Here is a 14,648-nt window from a genome sequence, read left to right as displayed (position 1 = left end):
TGGTAATGTGGCTTAATGTAGTAGGTGTCCTTTAGGCACAGCCTCTCCTGTTACCCAAGTTGGGTACTTGAAGTTTGGCCTTCATGTGGGCTGAGTACACCTTCCTCTTGCAACTGAGCCTTGGTTGCTGTTGACAGATCAATGGGAGGGATTTACCTAAGCCAGTCAGCTTAAAGGACTGGCTGTGACCACTAACCACCACTCTTGGGGCAGGGTGGTGGTGCTCTGACGTGATCTGTATTGGGTGTGCTGGCCATGGGGTCTCCTGAATGTTGCAGGCCAAAGTCAGCCCCCACCTGTGTTTTTCCCAGGGCCATCCTGCCTGAGTTATAAAGGAGATGACTACTATTTGTGCTAGGTTTGGTGATTCCCAGTGGCAGTCAAGCTGTTAATCTTGACTGGCTCCTGCTAGCGCCATGCCAGGGGTTCACTGAGCCCTGCTGTTGCATGTTTAAGAGGATTTAGGAAGTTGTGAAACATGAGCCAAGACCAGCTACTCATATGGAAAAGCAGCTTGGGTGGCTCATAAGTTGAGCAGGGCAGGATCTCTGAGGATCTCCAAGGCAGTTCAAGCAGTGTTAGCCAGGTTGATGCAGTCTCAGATACGGCACCAGCCTGCTGACTGTGGTGGGAAGGTTCAGAAAAAGAAGCATGGCCTCTGTTCCCCTTGATGCCAAACACCTCAGTTGTTCCTTCTATGCCACTGGTGCCTTTCAAGCTGCTATCCCAGTGCTGGAGCTCAGAGAGAGTGAGTCTGAGTAGGTGAGTCCATGCATGAGTTCTTTAAGAGGGACTGTTTGGAGCTCCAGGATTTTCTTCCACCAATTCAATTCCCACTCGTTTTTGCAGCCAGAAGTTGTGGGGAGTTTTATTTCTGACTCTGGAACCCTGGACTAGGAGACCAGGGGTGTGGGGTTGGGACTTCAAATCCCTCTTGAATTTTTATCCACCACACGTGTGTGAGGGACCTGCATATTTTGCATCTGCATCCCTCCTACCAATCACAATGGATATTGTTTCTTTAATTCTGTAGATGCCAGACTTCCATCAACTTGATTTCTGACAGTTCTGAGTGAAGGTCGTTCTATATTATAGCTGTAATTTTGAGGTGGTTGTGCAAAGAGGACAGCCATGTTTGCTTACACCACCATCTTGACCAGAAGTCTAACGGTCTTTTTTATTTCTTTAAAAGAGATCAAATGTGCTTTTAGAAACAGAACTTGGTGGATGGTTAACAGATACTTGTTTTGTTTTGTTTTTTTCAACTGTAAATGTAGAGGGGTAAAGTTTGCTTGATAACAGAACTAATTTCAAGAGGAGTTTAGACTCACATGGTGTCTTCCAGAAGCAATAGTTATTTTGTCCCCTCACTCCTAGTAATTACACATCTTCCTACCTCAGGCACCTATGGCCTTCTACATTTTCTTCCTTCTACCCTTACTTTCAGATCCCATGTTGATACTAAATATAAATAACAGGAGCCAAAGTCTTAGATTAAAGTTCTACTGAGTGAAATTTCAGCCTCCCAACTATCAAGTGGAAGGTCACTTACAAAGTGTCAAGTGGGGGAAGAGAGTTGAGTGCATTAGACTCAAATCTGTCTGTGTACTTGTTTCTTCTTCTGTTTCCATTACAAGCAGCTGAAAGCATTGCAGCTACACACAGCTGTAACCATCATAGATACAGCCATGATATGGTTTTTGAGGGAAATAACCTCTGTATAACTATATAATACATAATTATATAATGCAAGCCTGTGACCAATGTAATCCAAAAGCAAAACAAATAAACAAGCAAAAACCAAACTTATAGACACAGAGAATAGACTGATGATTGGTGGGGTTGGGGGTGGCAAAATTGGTAAAGAGGTTTAAAAGTACAAACTTCAAGCCATAAAATAAACAAGGCATAGGATGTAATGTATAGCATGATGACAATAATTCACAATACTATATTTAGTATTTGAAAGTTAGTAAGAGAGTAAGTCTTAAAAGTTCTTATCACATAAAAATTTTATAAGTATATGGTGAAATATGGTAACTAGACTTATTTTGGTGATCACTTTGCAATATATACAAATAACAAACCATTATGTTGTACCCCTGAAATTAATATAATGTTATAAGTCAATTACACCTCAACCATTTTTTTTTACAATTCTTTTGCAATGGTCTGAAGGAAGACCATTGTGGACAATGGTTCCCACGTGGAAAATCAGATCCTTTTAAATTAAGTAGTCTCAAAAAATAAGATCAACACCAATACTTATGCCTTTGAAGACTTCATTTCCCAAAAGAAATTACCTGGGCTGGTTCAGTGTGTTTGTTTCTATCACACAGCAATGGCTTGCTCCCAAATGGAGGAAGCCCTAATGTCAAAATATGACTTTTTAAAAAAAATTTTTAATTTTAATCTTTGTTCAAGTACAGTTTTCTCCCTTTTACTCCCATTCCAGAAAATATGACTTAATAACAAGGGCAAGATAGCAAGATCAGTCAAAATGGTAAAAAGGTGATGGACAGAAAACAAAAAAGAAAGGAGAGTCATAATAAAGGAATTTTGTTTTTGGAGCAGGAAGAATCACACATCAGGGCTGCTAAGTTTGGTCAAAAACATGTGGAAACTATGTTCCTGGTCAGCTCACTCTTGGCATCTGAACAATAACTGTGGATGCCAGGTCAATAGCAGGTCCTCCTGGTGCTATTTGACCATGGTGCTTCCAAACAAGACAAAAAGGAAGCATCTGAGCCAGATTTCAAAAAGAGAGAGCAATGTGTTATGTCCTCACTGTGTTTGGTTACCTCTCAATGAAAATAAATCTGGTGCCACCTGGATCACGACCAGAACAGGTGATGATCTAGAGATGGATTCATTCCACTTTCTGTTCTCTTGAACTCTTATGGGAAAGAAAAGCTGTTAGAGTATGATTATATCATTTAAAAACAAGAGCAGAGAAAGCATGCTGACATGCATTTTACCTCACAGATTTAGGATGTGTCAGAGCACATTAAAATCTGTCGGAAATGCACAATTTGTGAAATACAAATTAAGCCCCAGCTCAGTTCAGCTCAGTGCAATCAATTGGTCACAGTCTTGAACAGATCCAATCAATAATATGACAACATAAATGTAAGGGTACAAACCAATGTCTCTCCAATGGCCACATAATATGGGTGTACATACTTGTGGGCAGGGGTCCTCATTAGAAAAAAATATGTTTCCTGATTTGGGATACCAGATCTCCTCCAACCTGTCCAAACAGCTGAGACCTGCTAGGATTTCGGGATACAGAGAGGAAAATTTGTTTGACTTGTGGAAATGTAACTATAATAACAATTATAAATTATTATTGGATATATAGTAAGCAACAGGCACTGGGTTAAGTTTGTCACATAAATTACATAATTCTCACAAAACTCAATGGGATAGACCCCAAAGATCCACAGTTATTAACCCCTGATAAATTCTTGGTAAAAACTGGAATTTGGAATTCCAAATGTTTTGGATTCTAGAAAGGCAATGTTGATATGTAGACCATATATTTTCTAACCCCACTAGAAGGGTTTAGAGCAAGACACTGAAATCAGACAATAATATTTAAAAATTAAAATATATAAATATTTAAACTAGAGTGGGGACAAATGAAGATAAAAACAGGTAATGCATTGCCAGCAAATAAAATTATTCTGAATTTTAAAAATATCTTTTGGACATTTTGGATTTTAAATTTGTGTATGAAAATTTTAGACTTTTTATTTATATCTAATTTTAGTATGATACATTTGTCACAGTTAATGAGCTAATGTTGATATATAATTATTAACTGAAGGTAAGCCTTTATTTAGACTTTTTTTAGTTTTTACCTAATATCCTTTCCTTTTCTAGGATGTCACATTACCTTTAGTTGTCATGTCTCTGTAGGCTTCTCTTGGATGTAACAGTCCCTCATATTTTTCTTGTCTTTAATGACCTTGAGTTTGGAGGAATATTGGTCAGGTAGCTTGTAGAATACTTCTCAGTTTAGATTAATCTGATATATTTCTCAGGGTTAGACCGGGGTAGTGGGCTTAGGAAAGAAACACCAGTGTAAAGTATTGTTATCATCACATCATGTATTGGGTACATACTATCAACATGACCCATCACTGTTGACATTAACCTTGATCATCTGGCTGAAGTAGTGTTTGTCATGTTTTGATACTTTGTAGTTACACTTTCCACCTTTCAGCACTGTACTATTTGGAAAAAAAAACACTATACCAAATCCACATTTAAGGAATGGAGAATTATATCCCACTTCACTGAGGGTAGAGTATGTATGTAAAGTATTTGAAATCTGTCTGCCCAGGAGATTTGTCTATTCTCTCATATTTATTATTCTTTTAACCACTTATAGACTCATAGAAATTTATTTTATTCTTTGGGTTATAATCTAATATTACTCTGTTTATTTTGTTCAAATAATTTCAACTTTGGTCATTGGGAATTCTATCAGTAAGCTCATCTTATTCTCTGCCCCAGCTGTAGAATCAGTCATTTCTCAATGAGCTCCAGTTCCTTATATTGGGGAATGATATTAGGAACCAAGACCGGGGTGTTCTGTGTGCTTGTTTCTACCAGAGGGTTTTTAGGGCCCTTATTTAATATTCATATGTGGGAAGAAAAAGGAGGGATCTAATTTTTAAGCCAGTATTCCCAAGAATTTCTAAGAAGAGAAATATCAAATCTACAAGGGAGCTGATGACACATATCTAGGATTCTGCACATTATTTGCATGTAATGCTGGCATCATCTCTTTTTCATATCTTATTTTCCTTTGCAAAATAAATATTAATACAGTAATTTCATGCTTTCTCAGGAGAGAGACATAATTATGTATCTAGTAAGAAGCCACAATTAAGGAACAAGGCAGAAGAAGCCTCTAATGACAGGACTAAAGCAACACACATAAAGGTATCATGGGAAACCTAATATACTCAGAAATTTTGTGTGTGATATAAAATAGTATGTTTTGGTGGTGGGAAATGGGGACAAAAATAGAAAAGGCTTGGAGCAAGTGTGCTGTTTTCTTTCCCGGTGAATTGAATAAGAAATAGTGACTTAGCATGTGACAAGCTCTAAGTTATGCAAATTAAAGTAGGTTTCTGGAGCATGGCAGGTCTGTAAGCCTGTTGTTTGTAGAAATGATAGCTTGTCTGAGAAAAAAGCTTTTAGCATATTCTCAGTGGTAGTGAAATGTGAAATGCAAGACCTCTCCCTGTTCTGCTGAATGATTTTTTATGGAGACCTCAGATATAATCATACTATTTTTGAGGGTGAAGGAAAATTTAGCTTGGCCTTAGTGTATTTTGCTTTAATGTTCCTTATGTACTTATTCTATAAAGGAACCAAATTAAAATTCACAGAAATGCACAACAATTAGGATACTACATAAAATCATGTTGTCATAGAGTACTGAAACAATACAATTCTGGGGTTGTAGAGAGTAGAAAATAAACTTTAGGCTAAAGCAGATTCAGTATACAGTATCTGAATTATGATGTGGGAAAAGTAAATTAAAGTAAAATTAAACTCAGTGCCTGGTTTGTTATATGAAAAACATGTCTTTGCCTGGCAGTACAGTCCCAAGTTCCTCGTTCATACTCAGGTAAAGTGTCCTCAAGATCTGGCCCGTCACAGAACACACCACACCACTGAAATGCTAGGACTTGGACTTGAGACACCAGTTCCTAACTTCTGTACTCTCAAGAGAAAGCCACTGGACAGATTCTAAGAGCCACCAACAAAAGCCTGTCAGATTCAATGTGATTGAGACAATCATTACCAGGCTGGGCTCTTCTTTGAAATATAAAATAGTGAATTATAAAACATACAAATGGGAGTGTGTGGTGCATTCCAATCCTTCCTAATTTAAACTGCAAGATCTGTGGCTTTGCTTAGAATGCAGGATCTGCTTACTAACCTATTTATCTGGAAGTTTGCAAAAATAATGACTTTTTGCTCTGATTGCTGATTTCAGGGTAGGACTATTTCATAGGTACTTTCAGAGTCATTATTCAGAGTCCTGGCTAAGTGCTCTTCATTCTGAAGATGCGAATTAAAGAAGGAACAATGCTGATGGCAGGTACTAAGTGCAGGTTCTTTCATTGCCCTGACTGCAATGAATTGGAGAGGAATGACATTAGAATACAATCAAATTAATGGAATGCTATTTTCATGTCAGCAGATACAATTTTGTGGAGGTTTTATAAACAATTCTGAACCCATCAGCCTTGAGTGCTGTATTATTATTATAGTTCGTTGTGTCTGTACAGCTTGTTATTCAAGGACAAGGCCCATTTCATATTTATTTCTGCATGCATGCTGCTTTTCATGGTGTCTTGCTTATAGAATTATCTCACTTAATAATACTTAAATCTGAATAGGTGAAAGCAGACAGTGAGATTTGGATTGTCATGAGAATGGCATTATTTTTTTTCCTATCTTGATTTCCCCTATCACCAAGAACCATTAAACTTATTAACTGGTTTCATATGACAGGCAGTATTGTGAGTGCTTCGCATCCTAATCTACTGAGCCCTCTCCGGAAGGGAAGTAAAAATTCTACTATCATTTTTTTTCAGGTATTGCATGTTTTATTTCATTTTTTAACTTAATTTTTAAAAATTATTCCATTGTTGTTCAATTACATTTGTCTGCATTTCCCTAGCACCACTCCCCCCAACCCCAGCTAAACCCACCTCTCTCTCTTGCTTCCACCCTCCCTTTGGTTTGTCTACTATCATTTTTAAACAAACAAATAGACTGAGGCATAGGGCCATTCAGTAACTTGCCCAGGATACTATAGCAGTTGAGTGACTGAGCCATGGTTTGAAGTCACACAGTTCTGTGTCTGAATCTGTGTTCTCAGTCAGCCCACTGTGCTATTGAAAGTGAAGATGAGCTTAAAGAAGAATGAAAAAACTGACCCCACTCAAAATTTTTGGCATTTTCAGTATCTAAGCAGCTTATATCTCTTCATTAATACACTTTTCACCAAGATCCACTTTATTGCTAATCAACTTAAATATCTATACATTTTTATAAATTTAAAATAAATCTTTCCTATAATACTCACCTCTCCAAGCTTTAAATGCTTCTAATAATGTGAGGTATATTTTACTTCTTGAAGATATTATTTTAAAACAATGTTTCTACCTGTCCACCTGGAAATCTTAGTATTTGAGGGACATAAATGGGTAAAATATTAAAAACAAAATTAAACTCAGTGCCTGGTGTATAGTAAACCTTAAAAATGAACTAGCTACTTTAATAACGAACCCAGAACACTCTCTTTGCTCATGAAAGTCTAAAAGGATGGGAAAACTTATTTTTCACCCTCAGGCCTTGATAATTCTGAGGAACCAGAGATTAACAATGGCAGAGAAACAGGGAATTAGAAGGTGTATTGAAGCCCAGATGTGGGTGATTGATTTCGCTTAAAGCTGTATGGAAAGCTTCATGGAGGAAGGTATTTGATATTTTATACCTGAGCAAAATGTAAGAGAGTGGAATTTGGCAACTAGACAAGAAAAGAAAGGACTATCTTGGATCTGTGTGGAAGGGGCACGGCAGGTCACAGGAAAATCACAGAGGTATGTGCCATTCTCTGTGAAGTTCTCACAAAACTTGGGGTACTGTGGAGGATACTGGCCAGGAGTATCCATCCCTGCTGCAGATGCTCATCGAAACATGAGAAAAATACATACGGGCAATCTAGTCCTGTGCGGAAATAGGTACCAAACGGCCACTCTCTCTAGTGGAGAATACCCTGAGTCGCCACCTGAGCAGGCTTTTATTAAGAATACAGATGCAGTTTGTGGATTACAGTCTGGCAGAGAAGATCAAACAAGTAGGTAATTTTCAAAGAGGCTGAAAGAACTCCCGCTGGGGTTCTGGGCTGAGATTTTGGGTTTTATCACTTAAAAAGACTACAGGACCTAAAAGGCTAGTTTTGTTTCCTGCCTGTACCTTCATATTCTAATTCAAGAGCCTCCTCCAGCAAGCAGATCTCACACAATCTTGCATATTCTATGTCCCAGGGCTGATTATCCCGGGGGTCCACCGACTCTGGTCTGGACTGAACCACCCCTGTTATTTCCACAAGACTGAGTCAAGCAGGGGAGACAAAGGCAGTCAGGAGACTTGGATTTCTCACAACTAAGAACAAGGACTCAGGCTTTGACAAAGCCGAGGGGGCAGGGGTTGATGTCGATCACCCCTTCATTTCCACAGCCCTCTGAGTCTCTTCCCTGAGGCCATCATGTGATCATGCCTGTCTTAGGTGATTCCCTCCATGGGAAATCTTACCCATCATTGGCTAACTGATCAAGCATTGGAGGCCAGGCACAGAACAGGCAGCGTTCATGCCAGGGAAATAAAAGTTTTGCCTCCTTAGTGGCTCCTGATCTGGAGGTGTCTCACTCAGCCTAAGTCGAGGGGGGTTACAGCTTCCTGAGGCCAGGCAGGGTGGACCCCAATAGGGTACATCTTGAAACACCTTTCTCCTCATCTTCAAATGGGGTGCAGGGTGTGGTCAGCAGTTTCTTCAATGACATCCATCAAATTCATGTCAATTTCCTTTCTCCTTCAGTTTCTCAGGGATCCTTCTGGTATCTCAGCCACACACATATGCATACAGTTGACACTGGAAGCTGAACATTCTGTACTAATCTGCTAGTTTATGCTGATTGTCCTATAGCAAATAATGAACAACTTTGTTTTCTGTCTTGTGGGGGCATCACAGGAAAATAAAACAATACTAGATGTTTGGTGTCTGAAGTTTTAATCTGCAAAAAACCTCATTCTTTATGTACCATCTGCCACAATAAGAAAAACAAAAACAAAATAAATGCTCCATGTTTATTCATATATGCCATCCTGAAGCCAGTTATAACAAAGCAGTTGTCATTCTATACTTACTGTACCACAACTTTCTGTTTGCTTCCTCTCCTTCCTCTTCTTTCCCTGACTTCGCATTCATTCTACTTTTTCTTCTTTTAATTTTTCCCTTTACTTTTTCAATTTTTCTCCCTGAAAAATGATTTCTGTGGAGGGTTGAAAGCAGTGTTCACTGTCATTTAAGCTGTTTTTTTCCAGCATGTGGTATTATTATTGTTTACCATGTGGTTACAGCACATGAACTGTGTGAAGTCCAAGGGGAAATCTGCTATTCCTTGAATCATCTGCATCAGTAGCTTTTCAGGGGAGACAATGCCATCTTCATGCACCATGCACAACTGTCACCAATAAGAAAGAATAAAGGATACAAAATGTTGAAATATCAGCTTCAGAATATGAACACTTGCTAATAAAATAATTTTTGTATGGCATATGCATTTAATATTCATAAATACAATGATTATGTATATTTTAAGGGAGAGAAGCATATGTCAATATTGCTAGTACTAATATTAAAATGTAGCAGATATATAGTTTTTAGTGATTTTAAAATAAAATCTGATTCAAACTGGCCCCCTATCATCAAGTCTTGATTTAGGCTTTTGTCTCTTCTGCCAATAATAACACCAACTCCCATACACTGTAGCCACACTGCATTTGACACAGTTTAAGGGACAGGCTGTATCCTTTTGCTGTCTCTGGTTTTATAGTGTTGATCTCTGTGCCTGGCAGGTTTCCCATGTCAACTTTCCCTCCCAATATCATTTCCTCTTCCATCCCCCTGAACACATACCAGCACTTGCATGTATGTACAGTTTGCATGCATAGCACTAACAAGTGCTTAATAATGTTTATAAATAAATTAATGAGCTAATGAATTAAAGTGTATTATGGATACATTGCTAAGTTGCAATTTGATGGAGGTGAAGCACAAGTAATAGACACAAGTAATCCCAAATCTGTGGCTAACTTGTTCCTTTGTAAGAATTGTAGCTGCAATGACCTGTTCTGTTCCCTCCCCCCTCAAAACTATTTCCCAAATGCTGTCTGATCATCTGGCATTAACACACTATAGCTTTCTTTGTTCTATAAGCTATTTTCTCCAACGAGATATTATCCATCATGAATGCTCAGGAAAGTTATGTAGGACTGAAAATAGATGGTTGAATTTAGTAGTTGGGAGGTTATTGTTGGTTTTTGTGAGAACAATTTTTATTGTTGTGAAGATAGTCACATTGTGAAAGGATGAGAACAAAAGGTCATGCGAAGAGTGATTTGTGATTTCTGTTTGAAGAAGGTAGTTTATAAATCAAAGAAAGAGTCTGTTAATGTCAGATGATGAGACAATTGTTCACCCTCACTCCTTTTGTCTGGAAACTCTATTCTGGTATCTGTATCCCACTCTTTCCAATGACTAGTAATTCTATGGTATTCTTACTCTTTCATTTCTTGGCTAGTTCTTTTGTATACTCACTGTGTGTCAGGGATCCTAGCCTCAGGCCATCTAATCCTGGGACAAATGCTCTTCCCTGGAGATACACTCCCATTTCTTTACTTATATGCAAAGTTTAATTATGTGTTTACTTTTCATATAGTTCCCAGCCTTTAAATTTAAATATCTAATTGTCTCCTAGGAAAATAAACTTTGATATTGTACTACTCCAAAGTAACATCCAGAACAAAATTCTTAACACACCTGCCTCCACACAGAATACCCTGCATTAACCTCCATCAGACAGGAAGTGTGTCTAGTGTCAATAGGATGGACTCTGGGGCCAAATACTTTTTACATTATGACAATCTTCACTACTAGTTCTGTGACTTTGAACAGCTGACTAGTCTCTCTGTTTCATTTTCTTACCTGTAAAGTGGGCATAAATAGCACATTTAAAAAATATTGTTATAAAAATATAAAGAGGTTATTCATGCAAAATATTTAGAAGAGTGTTGCTACAGATAGAATGCCTGTGTCTCCCTAAACTCATATGTTGGAATTCTAACCACTCAATGCAATGGTATTAGGAGGTCAGCCTTTGGGAGGTTATTAAGTCATAACAGTAGAACCCTTATAAATGGGATGTGTCTGTTAAAAAAGACATGACAAGAGTGGTGTAAGAGGAATGGCAGTGTGTGAAGTGCCCTTAGTCTCTCGCCTTGAAATTTCAACAATTTGAACAGCTACAACTCAACAAAGGATTCCTTACTTAACATACAATCTCATGCCAGAGAGATTTGTGCATTGAAGCATCTAAAGCTGTGCAAGTGGAAGAAATAGGGAAGTGAGGAGGGAGGTGGGCTCAGACTGGCCATGAATGCAACCCTGCAGCCAGGAGCTGACAATGGGCTCCACCCAGAGAGAGGAGGAGGATAGCTGAGGCTGGTGCTTCCTTCAGCTGGGAGGAGCTGAGAGGCTCAGTGGGCATCCCTGCAGGAGTGAGTAGTGTAAGTTGCAGCTGAGCTGAGAGACCTGGGCAAGGATACAGCACAGATGTTCTTCTATGTTTGTTAGGCAGTTGGCATTCCAGAAAAAGAAAGAATGCCAAAGTAATGGAGCCCTGCTGAGGGTAGGCTTCCAGCACTCTCCTCCTGATGTCATTGGTGTAAAGGTGCAGAGCACAATATCTGAAAACCCAAGAACTGTTTCTATACAACCACTATCTTCCTAGAGAAGAGGGTGCACTGTAACTGAGCACTGATAGGGGCACATAACTGGGGGGTCCTCATGGGGGTCTGAGGTTGTCATTACTAAGAAGACAAAATAAAGAAGGTGGTCAGGGTTCCCCACACAACCCCACCCCCAAGCATTGCAACTACACTGATGACAGCTGCAGGGTTCAGCTTTGGAATTTCACAGAGCTAAAAGAAAAACCCCACAAAAAAGAACAAAAAACAAAACCAAAAACTTATGATTCGGCATCACCTTCTGGAAAATAATAGTAATATCTTTTTTTGGTCTACTTGTACATAGATGCCTAGACAGAGAAGGAATCCATCAAACACCATGAATAACCAAGGTAGTGAGACAGCTCAGAAAATGAAAACTTTCAAGAAAGCAAACTTGAACATACGGAAATATGTGATATAAATGATAGAGAATTCAAGATTGCTATTTTGAAAATGCTCAGCGATATGCAAGAAAATATAGATAGGCAATTTAATACACCCAGAAAACAAAGAATAATATGAGTACTTTACCAAAGAGATTGAATCTTTATAAAAGAGCCAAACAGAAATCTGGGACTTGAAGAATTTAATTAAAAGTATTAGATTAGGAATGAGCTATCAAGAATGGAAAATAGAGTGTACCAGATTGAGGAAAGAATTAGTGATATCAAAGATAAAAATCTAGAAATGATGCAGAGGGAAGAAGAGAGAAACCTGAGCACAAAGAAAGAATAATACATCTAGCAAAGTTATCCTTTAAGTATGAGGGAGAAATAAAGGTGTTTCCAGACATACAGAAGCTGAGGGAACTTATCATCACTAGACCTCCATTGCAGGAAATACTAAAGGGGATTATTTTACCTAAAACAAAGAGCAAAAGGTCACAACACTATGTATGAGTAAGATCACCATAAAACCTACAGCATAAACAAGGATAATTTGTGACAACAAAACATAAAAGGGGAAGGGATAAAGGTCTGAATTTTCAAAGGAAGATAAAGTTCAGAGACACTCAAGAAATAAAACTACTGTAAAAATAAAACTTTCTTTTTCATAAACCTAATGGTAACCACATACACACATATAACTGGGACACATAGCTAAAAAAAATACAGAAACAGAGGAAAGAAGTATAGAATACCACCAAACAAAAACAACAGACAGAAACACAAAGGGATAATATCAATGGAGTTGCAGAGCTAAAACAAAATATTAAATGACTATAGAAAATCTTCATACATCAATAATTACCCTAAATGTAAAGGACTAAATTCATCAATAAAGAGACATCGAGTAGAAGATTGGATCAAAGAAGAAAAACAAACCTAACCATATGTCATACATTGTCGTCAGAAGACACATTAAGCTGTAAAGACAATAGTAGATTCAAAGTGAAAGAGTAGAAAATGATTCTCCAAGCAAATAACATCCACAGAAAAGCATGAGTAGTTATACTTATATCTGACAAAATAGCTTTCAAGATAATAAAGATAATAAGAGACAAAGACATTTTATAGTGATAAAATGGACATTTTATAGTTATAAAAGGGACACTACATTACGAACATAACTCTTCTTAACATATATTCACCCAATCAGGGAGCACCAAAATATATAAAGCAATTGCTCACAGAACTGAAGGGAGAAACAGATCATAATACAACATAGTTGGGTACTGTAACATACCACTGACAGCTCTACACAGATCATCCAAACAGAAAATCAACAAAGAAATATTGCCCTTAAATGACACATTGGACCAAATGGACATACTGTATTTTTTGGACTATAAGACACACCACTCCCCAGTTTGGGAGGAAAATGGGAGTGCATCTTGTAGTCTGAATGTAGCTTACGTGGATTGCTGTCGGAGGGAGGCAGCCTATGTTATTTATGTTTAATATTTGTGGTAAATATTTTACCATATTTTTGCTTCAAAAACTTTCTTCCTATTTTCTTCCTCTAAAACCTAGGTGTGTCTTATGGTTTGGTGCAGCTTACAGTCCTAAAAATTCAGTAATTGACATTTACAGAGATTTTCATCACAGAACATCAGATTATACATTCTTCTCCAGTGCACATGAAACATTCTCAGGGATAGACCATATGTTGGGTCACAAAACTAGCCTCAAAAAATTTAAGGAGATTGAAATCATAATACACATATTCTCTGACTACAATGCTTTGAAATGAGGAAAACGACTACAAAAAAAAAAGGAAGTTAAAAGCCCACAAATATGTGGAGATTAAAAAACATACTACTAAAAAATGACTGGGTCAAAGAAAAAATTAAAAAATGAGATCAAAAGATATATAGACCCCTAGCCAGAAGTTCTAGCTAGTTGAAGTGTCTTCCCATATATCAAAAAGTTGCCAGTTTGATCTCTGGTCAGGGCACATACCTAGGTTCAATCCCTGGTTGGAGTATATACAGGAGACAACTGATTAATGTTTTTCTTTCACATCATTGTTTGTCTCTCTCTCTCTCTCTCACCCTCTTTCCCTCTAAAATCAATAAATATGTCCTTAGGTGAGGATTTAAAGAAAGATATATGGAAACAAATGAGAATGACAATATGACATATCAAAACTTCTGGGATACAGAGAAAGCAGTAAAAAGAGGGAAGTTTATATCATTGGAGGCTTATCTCAAGAACCAAAAGAAATCCCAAGTAAACATTACATTTTAAAGAGCTAGAAAAGAAGAACAAAAGCAATCCAAAAATCAGCAGAACAAAGGAAATAACAAAATTTAAAGCAGAATTGAATGAAATAGAGAGCAAAAGACTATTCAAAAAATGAATACAAAGAAAAGCTGATTTTTAAAAGATTAATAAAATTGGCAAACTCTGGCTAGACTTACTAAAGAAAAAAGAAAAGATAAAATCAGAAATGAAAGAGAAGTTACCACAAGCATCACAGATACACAAAGGATCATAATGAAATACTATGAAAAACTATATGCCAACAAATTCAAGAACCTAGAAGAAATAGATAAGTTCCTAGAAATGTATAACCTGCTTAGACTGGATTATGAAGAATTG

Source organism: Phyllostomus discolor, chromosome 7 (genome assembly GCF_004126475.2).
Source record: "Phyllostomus discolor isolate MPI-MPIP mPhyDis1 chromosome 7, mPhyDis1.pri.v3, whole genome shotgun sequence".
In the NCBI taxonomy this organism is placed as follows: Eukaryota; Metazoa; Chordata; class Mammalia; order Chiroptera; family Phyllostomidae; genus Phyllostomus; species Phyllostomus discolor.
Note: the sequence above shows the minus strand (reverse complement) of the source record.